The sequence below is a fragment of the Porites lutea genome, chromosome 1 (assembly GCF_958299795.1).
Source record: "Porites lutea chromosome 1, jaPorLute2.1, whole genome shotgun sequence".
Classification (NCBI taxonomy): domain Eukaryota; kingdom Metazoa; phylum Cnidaria; class Anthozoa; order Scleractinia; family Poritidae; genus Porites; species Porites lutea.
In genome coordinates this window covers 16312752-16325401 of record NC_133201.1, presented here as the reverse complement: position 1 = coordinate 16325401, position 12650 = coordinate 16312752, and the positions used below count along the sequence as shown (strand labels likewise).

The 12650-nt window shown below is 37.9% G+C and overlaps 1 long non-coding RNA gene and 1 pseudogene across 1 annotated transcript; both read right to left on the bottom strand.

Annotated features, from left to right (window-relative positions):
* The window catches only part of LOC140924258 (uncharacterized), a 44665-nt pseudogene extending 43537 nt beyond the window's left edge, over window positions 1-1128 (bottom strand).
* An 881-nt stretch (window positions 1129-2009) lies between these two features.
* Window positions 2010-7414, bottom strand: LOC140935629 (uncharacterized). The gene is made up of 3 exons (XR_012165229.1): window positions 7118-7414; window positions 5111-5204; window positions 2010-2131 (listed from the first exon to the last, which is right to left on the bottom strand). It is a non-coding gene; the product is annotated as an uncharacterized lncRNA (long non-coding RNA).
* Window positions 7415-12650: the final 5236 nt, after the last annotated feature.

The window sequence follows — 12650 nt, the reverse complement described above, 5'->3', positions numbered from 1 at the left end:
ATGTCAGTCACTGTCAACAACAGTCATATTGGGGCATTAATTAGGACTACACTCACCACACACTTTCTTTTACTGTTGTTGTCATTTTTAAAAGGATACCAAATCCAAACCTTATTACATCACCGGAGGCAAGTCTCACAGCTGCATTCTGTACACGGCAATCATTTACATAAGTACCATGTGCTGAGTTTAGATCTTGAACCACGAAACAACCCTCTGCCTCATTGTATGCTATAACAGCATGCTGCCGCTCCGCATTAGAACACTATCACGATAAAAAATAAAGGAAAAAGGTAAACTACACTGCAAATTTCATTGACTTCCATAGGAAGCAACTGGGCACCTGGAAGTTACAAATCAGTTGTAAATTAAACAATTAATATTTATTAATAAATAAAAACTAAGGGTCACCAACAACAATCTTTTACCAACAAAATCAATGCATTATCAAGAGAAGGTTATGAGAATCAGTAAAATGATCACAAAAGAGAAATGCTTTGATCCTTTATCAAATTCTCTCGACTAACTCTTTAACAAAATGTATGGAGATCAGTCTGGAGAATTTGTATTCGAAAATAACTTTGAGTTTCAAAGGGCTTATAGCCGCGGCTTCCCCGGATTTTTATCGCTTGGCCAGCCCGTCCTATCGCCAGGCTGACCGAGGCTTTTGGGCCAGGCTTTGACCCCGGTCTACCCTGGTCTGACCAGGCTCTTGATGCAAGGGTAAAATACCGGTTATGTCTTGCCTCTTGTTTTATCTTGTTTTTTGATAGTGAAATGTTTTGTAACACAGGGTCAGAGAAAGGCTCAAACTTCTTTTTCTCTTTTAACTCTCCTTTTCTGCTTCTTTCTTTTTTTCAGGCAAAGTTTGTGCTAAGTTTTCCAAAGAATGCCCTTTGCCAAGTCAAGTTGTGCAAAAAATTAATATGAAATGTCTGGAGATAAGAAAACCCCAAAGACTGCATGTTGCAAAGCCACAGGAAGCAAATCGTAGCAAACAGGCACGAGGACAGTTTTAGATTTAAATTTCTTGATTCTGAATGTACAGTATCTTTCATGAGGATTTTTAATATTATTTCAGAATTTATTTATCTTTGATGCTTTGTAGTTCTTCACCTTCTGTTTCATTGTGTCATTTTTGAACGAGTACGTTATCTTTTTTACTCAGTATAAGACATAAAATTAATGCTGTATTTACAAGAGTTTCAGAGATTTTAAAATAATGGTCATTTTTATTAAAGCTTTTGAAAATGTCAAACAGTGGCTTTGCTGCATATTAATTTAGGAAATACTGACATTATTGGACAGGGCCTGTGCAGTAAGGGTTTAATGGTAGTAGCTAGTAAGGCAATCCCCTCCCATTGCTCAGTTGAATATGTTTACACAGTCATTATATGGAAATCATACGGGTTTTTTGAGGGCATGTATTTGAAAACTAACTGAACTATGGGTTGCCTATGGGTGCATATATGTAAGATCCCACACATTTCCTATAGTTTGTGAGGGTAATTTTTGGGTCCTATGGTATTGATATGGGATGTGAATCAAAGGTCCCATAGCACTCCCATATCCATTCCCAGTTGATCAATCTATGCTGTACTATGGGAATTATATGAAACTTTACGAAATACATAGCAATCCCACAGAACAGGGTGAGGATCATATGTTATTGCTATGGGGCACACCCATACCATTCCCAAGCAAAAAGCTATGGAGAATGTATGGACCTTTAATACGAAATATGTATTCATCCCATAGCAATAGATAACAGAGTGAAAGAGAGAGACATCTATGGGTTTGATATGTAGGGCTGTAGCCCATATCAAATCCACATAATAAACATATATGGACCATAGCTCTTCCCATATCACTTCCAATCTTGGGCCATGTATGTCCCATACCATTTAACTCCATAAGGGCAATATTTTTAGAAAATAAACTTTTATACAAGTCATGTACATGTAACTGACACATAAAGATTAAAAAACTAGACATTGCTATAAGTTTACCATTGTTTGTTACGAGGACTGAAGAAATTTATGTCTTTGATCAACATGGCTGACTAGTGCTTCTTTTCCAGGATCAGGCAAAACTTGACTTTTAACACAGACATCTATGTTTGCCAATGCCTCTTTAAAAAAAAAGAAACATGTAGAAAAGTAAGTAATTTACAGTGGATGTTTCTGAAACAAAGACCTTTTACCTGAGACCTTTTGGACTAAAAAGAAAACCTATATGGACCAGAACAAAGACCCAGTGGAGTAAACCAAAGACCTTCTCATACTACTATCCACCACCCCCCATGATCTGTAATGGCTTTCCCCAGGGATTGGAAAGGTATTCTTGGGATCTGGGATTTGACCGAAGTTCGGTGCATGATTCGGAAAAATGCAAAATATTCTGACAGGAAAAGGGATAAGACTGCTATGGGAAGCGTGATCCACCAAAATCTGGGTATGGGAAGCAGGATTATTTGAATGTCTGTTGGGAAATCTTAGGTTCTAGCAGCAAATGTGAATCAACCAGGTGAGCGTTCAGTGGTGTCTCCTATCAAAGCAAGCTATGCAGTGTAACCGAGGCTGTCCAGTAACAATATTATTACAAACAGACAAGCAGTCTAAAGCCCCACTTTTACAACTGGATGCCAGGAATGAGCTTGTGGTCCTAGCATACTAGTGATTGCTCAAGCGTTTACATCTAATCAGTGTTCTCCCTAAATTTTAGCTCAGCAGGTAAGGGACCATTCATGGACGGTAAGGCAAAAAATATATACTTTTCTAAGAGGGAGGGGGGGGGGGGGTTTAGTGGAGTGAGGGACATGGACCCGCCATCACTGGGAAATTTTTTATTCCCATATTTTAAGACCTATTTTACGCAAATCTGCTGTCGTTATCTTTAGACAACAAATTTAAACGTTTTATTCCAATAATTGTACTATGTCTTTAATGTTCTCCTTCCAAAATGCATGTCCCTAAAAAGGAAAGCTGCATATACAGTACTAGTACAGAACCAACATTATGCACACGCAAAAAGTGGCGTAAGAAGTTGCTGCGCCTCAAGAACATGCAAGCCACCGCAAAAAGTGAAAGTGCCGTATTTTTGCGGACCCTTTGTGGTTTACCCGCAAGAACTTTGAAACGAAAGAAGTCAAAAATCTTCACTGCAAGCTAGAAGCTAGAAAATTACCGCAAGCCTCAAGAAGGCGCATGAAGTTCTTTATAAGTGTTAACCTGAAAGAAGTTTGTAGTGTTTGTCGCCTTTTCGTTACAACACCGTTTTGTAGCGTTGATACTAATTCACTCTGTGGCAGCAAAAGGTAATCATGAAAGGACACACGTAAAAAGTTGCCTGGGAAAGCGAACAGCTTTCTGTGCTTTTTCTGCAAAGTGAACACTTCAATCGTTCAGCTTTTCCAAAGTTAGATAAAGCGTGTGAGGCGTTTGTTTAACAAAACGATCAGTAGTTTCGAACATTTCGATTATTTGGATCATTTCATAGTACAATACCATAGTCTCGGCAAAACAAACCAAAGGCGTTGAATTTCTCCCCACAAGAAAACATGGGAATTATTATTACTTTATTGCGCTATTTTGAAAGAGCCTTTAGTGAAAATATTCGATCCTACTTTACTTTAGCGTGTTTTCTTTTTTCGAGAGCGCTTTAAGTTGACAGATGATAGATGACTCATCTATCATTAATCTCAAAATTATTTGATCAGTTAAACTTATGCGAAACAGTACAATGATCTCAGCTCTGTTCCCTTAAATCAGACGAGTCTTCTAGCTCCAGAGAATAGCCTGTTCAGGTGTTCAAATACTGGAGGAGGTGCAAAGAAAAGTGAGCAGGAAAAAACATTGAGGAGATGGGAGTAGGGAGAGAGGGGGAAAAAACCCTCCTCTCTTCCTCTTCATTTCTTCCACTTTTTTCCTTCCATTCCATCATACTGAGGTATAATTCAAAATATCTACATCATACATTTACAGGGTTTTGCAGCAATTAGACTTTCAACTAATGTACTTGAGAAACAAAAAATGGGATTCCAAAAAGCGATGAAAAAAAGTGCAGGATAAAAATGTGAAAATGGAGTGGGAATACAGGAGCAGAATCCCTCGTTCCAGACCCTGTTTCCCCTTAGGCCAACGGTCATCCATTGTGTCATTTTATCAATGACAAACATAGACTGCAAAATAGTTGTATTTTTCTCAATTATAAAAATAGTTTTATGTGGCTAAATATCATTTAGGCAAAGTTAAAATGTGAGCAAATGCAGCCAGCGGTCTCCCCCATCTGCGGCACGTGACCTTTGGGGTGGCCTCGAGAGGTTTCACAGGGTTTCAAGGTTCATTGCTTTACACGTGCAGTGTTATCAGCTGATCTTTGCGGATCAAACGCTTTGCTAGTGCGAATCATTGCGGATTCTTGCACCCTCTCCTCCCTCCCTCTTTTGCATTGGGTCATCAGGGTAAGTATTTTCAGGTAAGTTATTTCCACTGATTGTTTCAGTGTGACGGTGCCGGTTAGCGGGCGCTTTTTTGGGTGGTTCCCGCGTTCCAGGGTTGCCATGGATACCTCCCCTGCAGCTTGGCATCTGGCACCCCGCTAGCCTTTTAGGCACCAGTTCCCAAGCTCATCTATTTGTGATGAGTTTAACTTTGCACAAAGCATGCAAGCCATCTCTCTCACATCTCTCCCCAGTCTTGCATTCTATTCATTCACAATGTTTACTAACCTAAAAATCAATTTATTAATGCTTTTTGCCCCTGCCTCTCTCTTCTTCTGTTTCAGCATAGAGAAGCAAAAGCTGGAACAAACTTGTTCGCATTTTACTTTTTACTACCTACATACAATGTCAAACTTTTACGACTGCCAAAAGCCTTGAATATAGCATTGTGCATGTGCCCAAAAATAATGCACTATGACATTACAGTCTAACCTCTCCTTATGGACACCTCTCTATTACGGACACATCTCTATTACGGACTGTTCGTTTGATCCCAGAAATGCCAAAAATCATACATTCCCTAGTCCCTTTGGTGTCCGTATTAAAGAGGTTTGACTGTATTATTCTCTTCTGCACTAAGTTTCTAGCTGTATTTAAATCTCTACTCACTTGCTAATGATTCTGTGATTCCATTAAAACAGGATACCATGATAAGTGGTGCTGAATAGTTCAATAGATGTTGCTTACTCACTGCTTGTTATTCCTGTCCAATAAAGTAGGAAAATTAATAAGCGAGGATACAGTGGTAACAGAAGGGCACAAAGTAGGTTTTGGACTGTTGCCGGTCATGTTGACTGGCCGAACAAATTTTACCATGGTCATGGCTTATTTGTGACGGGTCAAAACAATGGGTAATTGTGAAGAACTATCCTAAACTGACAGATAACCGATCGACAGTTAACTGACACATTACCGACATACTAGCAACACTTTGTATTGAAGGTAAGACCATATAGATGTCCTTGAAGAAACATTCACTTTATAACTTTAATTTGTCTTGTTTCGAGCATACAGTCATCTGTGCTAATAAACCATGCTGTGTTGTGTTACAGCTGTATGTCTATGTGAAATTATCGAGAAATCAGTTTTGGGTAAATCTTTTGTTTTCTGTCTCGCGAAACTAGATCCTCGACTTGATTGTCGAATTTAAATCTGTTATACATGTAGTTACCCAGGGTAGGGAAAACAAAGCGAAAACAATGAAACATTAAACAGTGCATAACAAAAGCGAAAGCTAGTTTTAAACATGTGCTTTCAGACTAGTTAACGATTTTGCATTAACGCCAAAAACATGCCAGTGTTTTGCGTGTCTGTTGGACGCTTATCTATCAGCTGAACTGTACGCTAAAAAACTCTTTGCATTGCAAAATGGGGACAAAATAATATTGAAAGAAATATTTAACAGTTTTTGAATCCAGGTGCACAGCTGGGGCCCAGAACAAGGATTTCAGTGCTGTTTCACAGACGGACTTAACCAGAGTTAGTTTCATCTGTGATGCAGGCAACAACCACTACACAAGTAAGTCACTAAACTGTGCACAAAAGGTTTACAGGGCGAGGACCTGGTTCCTGGTTAAGTTTAACCCAGGATTAAGCAAAATTTTAATCAAAGTTTTCTTGTCTAAGAAATCGCCCGGGGCGAAGGGGGCGGGGGCACTTTAGGAATTTCTGGGTGGGGATGTGCCGCTGGGAGCCTGGAACCCTTAACCTTTACCAGAGCTAGTTCAGCTGAATTTTGCTACCCTATACTAGAGTAAACTCCCCAAATCCCCCTATCCTAGAGTAGCTGTGTACCTAGTCTAGATAAAATCTTCAACCAACTGATCTGTTTCCTGAAAAATGATACCCTATTCTAGAGCCAAACGCTCTGATTTATATACCCTATCCTAGAGTAAACTGCTTAAAAACCATACCCTTCACAGCGGCACATACCTATATAGCCCATATATGGCAGTACCCCCCCCCCCCCCCCCGGGGAGAAAACGCAACTCAAGCTTACAAAATACTGTTGAGCCTTCACTCCAAGATATGGTAATGATAACACAAAATGTTACTCTAAGCAATACATAGGAAGGTCAATACGAAAAGAGAACAAAATTAATTTTTAATCAGGACTAGACTAGCACTAATCGGCCTTTCAGGAACCGGGCCCGGAGGATTTCATAGGTTGTTCCAACCCAGACTTTGCCAACATCAGAGAACGTTTACTATTATTTTACCACTAATATTAATCATAAAAAAGTTGACAGGCTGCAAAGAAAGCCAGTTTTACAGCCTGCCATTCGGGCAAGCTGTAGCTAGTATGTACTGGCCCACATTAGTCATTTCAACCAGCCCCCAAACCCTTTTGATTAACAGGATTGATTACAATTAATCCTTCTGTAATTTGAATTTCCCAAAAAACAGCATTTGCCCATCAGGCAGGTTGAGAACAAAAATCACTAGCCCGATAGCAAAATCCACTAGCCCTGGGCTATCGGATACGACTTTCTTGGCACGCTGAGTTGACTAAAACTGGGTTTTTCGAGTTACCATAACTGCTGGTTGAATATACTTTTGAAACAGTAAAACCATACAAAAAATCGAAACCCCTTCTACACATCAATTTTTAGCTACCTTCACATTTAGATTTTTCACTCTTCTGGATGACCGGATGGGACTTTTTTCAAGCCCTGCTCCTACTCTTTAAAAACAACCATGCTTTCACACCAAGAGGAAAACATTGCATTTCGAGGATACCTCTAGTTTTAACAATAAATTCTTCTTTATACACACACACAGTACATTGGCTTGATGGACTATGTTTTTATCACCAAAGTCACCATGACCTGTAAGTATAATTATCACATAATCAGCACATTTTGTCATAATTAACATACACTGTAGCTAACCTTACAATGACATTGACAATAATAATCCAAGGGCTCAGCATAGTACTCAAGTTTTGTCTTTAAAAAATTTAAAAGACTAGTGTTAGAAGCTTGGAGTACAATTATCACCTCTGGTAAACTTACTGCATACAATGTAAATCAATTTTTTTCAATTTACGTCAAAGACAAGGTCACTGGTTCATGCATCTAGCCATCTCTCTTGGCAGGAACAATCACCAGTGACTAATGCAAATGCATGATTTTCATCATGGTATTAGAGACGTGAAAAATGATGCAATAATTTGTTTTGTATTAAATTCCCCACCTCAGTAAGAACTACAGTAAGTTGTCAAACCCCTGCATGACCCATTGATGTACCCAAGGTTTGCCAGAGGGAGACATTTTGATGTTGATACATAATGTAAACCCAGTGGTTATTTGTATAGGATCCATACACTCACTTGTACTTCTTAATCATACGGGATTCTTTCTACAGAAGTAAATTTGTGATTATATTTTATGAGTTAAGTTCATACCATTTTCACTAGTAATGTATTCAACCGCCATTGAAATTTCTACTCAACAAATGTTCATAAAAAAAGTCTGTTCAGTTTCAAATGAAAAAAGAATTTAGAGTAACCAGAGTGGGATTCCAACTCAGAGTATGGGTCTGCAGTCTAAACTGTACTACGTAAAGCAATAGACCACCTTGGGGGTGGGGGGGGGCCTCAACAAATTTTTTTATACAGGGAGGCTCCGCCCTAAGGTCCAACCCCTTACCCTTTTATATACCACTCTTCACAATAAAGGTGCCCCTTTCATATACCTTCTATTGACAAATGGTACCTCTTTCACATACCTTGTTTAGAACTTTGCATCCCTTTTTACTGCTGTAAATGCACTGTTATTTAAATGTGTGGTTCCAGAAAATATCCATACCACCCCCATGGAAAAGATTTGCCGTATGACCCCACCTCCCCTCTGGATTTTCCAAAATCAGCCCCCAAATTTACCCCCCTCCCCTCCGGAATTTCCAAAATTTTTGCACACCCCTGGAAATATTGCTATCTCTAATTGAAGTGAACAAAGAGGTAGTTTTGTTCACTAGGATGCCAAATTTTGTGAGTATCATGTATTTTCTGTTGAATTGTATAACAGGTAAGCGAATTCCTTATGCCAACTCCTTACGCCCTCAAGTCACAGACAAATTTTGTGCGTTTTACATAATCTCAGTTGAATTCTACAATTCTGCAAATAAAATGCAAGGTCGCGTAGGAAACATAACTGTACTTTTCTCGCACTGCGTCAAGAAGAAAGCAACACTTGAAGAAGTATAATTAAAGAGATTAGGACCGCGTCACACAATAAGACAGTGTGATTATCGAATTTCATTCTACCAAATTTGAATATTTGAGTTTGCGGTAAAATTGCAAGTCGCCTATTTCATTGATAAGTAAATTGTCACGCAAAGTTTAACGTGCTGGAAAAGGCTCGTGTAACTTCTCTTGTGATAGAGAAACAGTCATTTAAGAGAAGAAGAAATGCAACCAATTAAAAAAATTATTTTTCGTGTAAAACTCTTCCAAAAGCCGCCGTCAAAAGCGCACTATCAGTACGGTGTCAGTAAGCAATACCCAGTTTGTTACAAATTGTACTATGTATGTCTGAGATGGCAAAGAAACACCTTTAGTATATTATGCTGAAATCGTCTTTTGTTGAAGATGTCTGTCTATTATCACAAACTTTACATTTGTGCAATATTTTTGCTATGTAGTTGTAGGGTCAAGTGAATCTTTCAATAGTTTTTCTCTGTAAATACTAAACAAAGTACTTTAAAGCAAGGGGGTTATTAATAAATTTACAAAAAAAGGAGACTGGATCAAGTGGCTGTCAATGATGGACGTCTATTAGTGAGCTCGCTCGTTAGAGAGGAACAGAATAATCTAATATGTGAATTGAGACGAGTGTAACAAAATCTGGAAGAAGAAAAAGAAAGAAGTTACAATAGGTAGTTCAACAAGTTTTAAAGGTCCTTTAACTGTCCATCACAAAGAAGTTGAAGCATACAAATCAGACTGCAGCAAGGGCGTCTGACAAAAGCGGGAATAATACTCCTTCTTTGACTGACATAATTATGGAGGGTCCTAGCAGAAATTAAAACGAATTTGGAGAAGCTGATGCTTGACAAGGAATCCCTGAATGGTAATTGTAGAGACGTAAAAGATAATTTGCAAAACACCAATCGTGACAAAATCTCGTGGTGCAATTGTGTATTTAAACTTCACTCTCAAAATCCCAAAGGCCTCATGGGATGCGTACGGAAAAGTACTCAAAAGAGGTATGAAGGTTTTTTGAGAGTACGCCTCCACAAATTCAAAACATCAGGGTTCGAAATTCCCACCAGCTAACTCGCTAAATGTGAGCCAAATTTGCGATTATAGAGTGTGCCATAGGAAAGGGAAAGAAGCCCAATAGTGCCGATGCACTAACAGATGAAGAAATAGAGGAATTCTACCGGGCAGGAGTGCTCGGAAATAAAACACCATGAGCACTTCTGAATACAGTTTGGATGAACAATTGTATCTATTTCGGCATGAGGCCTGGACAGGAGCAACAAGATATTTAGAGCTGAAAACTAATACTGACGGGCTTCGTTACGTGAAGTTTTTCACTGAGCGCCAAACAAAAATGAGATCTGGTGAAAACACAAGAATTATCAGAGAAAGCAAGCCAAAGATGTACGAAAACCTTGACAATGATGATTGCTGTCCTGTCAGCACCTATTTGGCCTATAAGCAACGTAGACCACCAGAAATGATGGCAGACGACTCTTTGTTTTATCTCGCTGTCAACACAGAAGTTCCGAAGGCAGGAAAGAAATGGTTCAAGACAGCTCCACTGGGAGTAAATTCACTTAGATCTATGGTGACAAACATGTTAGGAGCCTCCTAAGTTCATTCAGACAAGAAATTGGTCAACCACAGCACAAGAAAGCATCTGGTCCAGAAACTTGTGGATAATAATATTGCACCAAATGAAATTGTGCAAATAACTGGACACAAAATCATCAATTCACTGGATAACTACTCTGCTATATCTGACAGACGACAGCAGCACACCTCTACAGTATTATCCACAAGAGGGGAATCTTCTACTTCTGTTGCTACTTCGTCTTCGCCAAAAGTAACAGTAGATGAAATTACACCGGTATCTACAGTTCAACCCAGCACAAGTGCACGAACTTTGCCCTTTCTTTACCAGTGCCAGGTAGGAACAGTGAACATTTTCACAAATTCGCAGAATCCAAAAGGCAACGATTTTGAGAAAACACATCAGTTTAAAAGAGGGAGAATTGTTATTGATAGCAGCGATGAAAGCCAATAAATCATTCTTTGGCCTTTTTTTATGCTTTTTTCTCATCTTTTTTGCCGCCTTATGACTAACATACGGTAAAATAATTATTACTGTTATAATTCAAAGCTTTTCATTACTTATCATGTTTTGAATTTTACTTAAATGCAGATGTTTCAAAGCTTTGCTTATATTTTGTCATTGTAGAGCCCTATTCAGGGCAATGTTATTTTTCTCAAGATTATTGTAAACGATGTTCTATGTATATTGCTTAAGTACTGTGAATTTGAGCCGTCACAATTACTTTTTGGCAATTAAATATCTATTATTTTATTGATGTCTTTTTGTGTATATAATAAAAAGAACAGTACACGGCGGCTTGAAGATATGAATTTTACTTTCTCGTGGCAAAAACAATGTTTTACTCACTTGCTGCGCTCGTTCCTAAAATATTGTTTTGCCACTCGAAAATAAAATTCATATCTTCGCGCCACCATGTAATATCCATCATATAAAGCATATATTTTGCTCCATTTACGTGTATAATATTGTTCTCAGCTATTGCTTGGAGTTGGAAGAGGTCAAGTTAAAAAGCTAGAAGACACTATAAATAATTATATTCTTAGACCCTATAATCATTATTAAATATGGTTGGTATAAAAACACTAGGACAAGGAGGACAATTTCAGGCCCTGGTTTTAGTTATTGTAAGGTGAGTGTATCAATAACAAAGCCCCAAGCTACATAGGAGAATTTTTTAAAACTGAAATCTGTAATTATAATCTAAGAGGGTCGAGGACACTTTTGACTTTACTCAATCAGTATTGCTGAAATTGATTCATTCTGATCAAACAGGCTTTATTAAATGAAGATACATTAGACAAATAATGTAAGACTACTAGACAATATAATTATTGGAATATACAGACATTAAAAAATTACCAGGAATCCGTTTATTTATTGTCTTTGGAAAGGCATTTGACACAATGGAAATGGATCTGTGTACTATACAGTGATGTAGAAAGTGCGGTCTTAAACAGAGGCTATTTGACTAGTTACTTTAAAGTCTCTAGAGGCATTTGACAAGGATGCCCCTTAAGTCCTTTAATATTTGTTTTAGGTGAAGAGGTAAAGGCCCAAAAAGGAAGGCCAAAATTAGTCAATTCCAAGATGATACCACTCTCATATGGAGGGATATATTAAAGCGCTCAAAGAAAACATCAATTTTATAAAAAAATTTAGTGCCACATCAGGCCTTAAATCAAATAAGGAAAACACGAAAGCAATGTGGATTGATTCAGCCAAAAATAATGAAACTAAACCTCTAGGCTTTGAATCTTATAAAGAACTGATTAAATCCTTAGGAATTAACTTATAATTATATTACAAACATGACAACAAGCATAACTTATTTAAATTTCTTTACCAACATTTGCAAAATGGACACTAATCTGAATATAATTATGGCAAGCAAGAGACCTAACTTTATTTGCATGCACAAGGTTGGTTAAGACCTTGGGCTTATCCAAATTAGTTACATTGTATGAAAAGAGACATTCTTAAGTAACAAGAGGTTTTCTACTTTTCTGACAATAGACCACTCTCCTTGACTAAATTGAGATGTAAAGATTATCACAACTTATTTCAGGAAAGTATGTAAAATGACAGAGCCTACTGCTATTAAATGCTGGTCTAGCTTCCATCCTTACTTCCCTACTAGATGGGAACAGTCTTTCGATACAATCTATAAATCGACGGAAGACAATAAATTCAGAGATTTTGGTTACCATAGAATTTTAGTAACTAATAATGAACTAAAGAAATTCAAAATCAAAAATGAAGTTCTTTGTAAGAACCCTGATTCACTGGAACATATCTTCTTACAATGTCCTACAAATGTTAAATTTTATCATCAAATCTCATCTTGG